We start from the raw sequence: 207 nt of genomic DNA on the forward strand, positions 1-207 counted from the left end.
CAGCTGGGCATTGTAATTTTTTTTTAGCAAACTTTATACTCAAACAGGAGTAAATAGCACGTCTATGGATTGACACACACTCGGTGCAGTAGTCAGTATGTAAGACAGCAGGATGGCGGATAAGCTTGGCTCAAAATAAACAACAGAAGCCATGTTTATTGTAACCAAGGAATAGTCACAGAGGGCTGAGGCTCATTGATGGGTTTT

The sequence above is a fragment of the Pagrus major genome, chromosome 21 (genome assembly GCF_040436345.1).
Source record: "Pagrus major chromosome 21, Pma_NU_1.0".
In the NCBI taxonomy this organism is placed as follows: domain Eukaryota; kingdom Metazoa; phylum Chordata; class Actinopteri; order Spariformes; family Sparidae; genus Pagrus; species Pagrus major.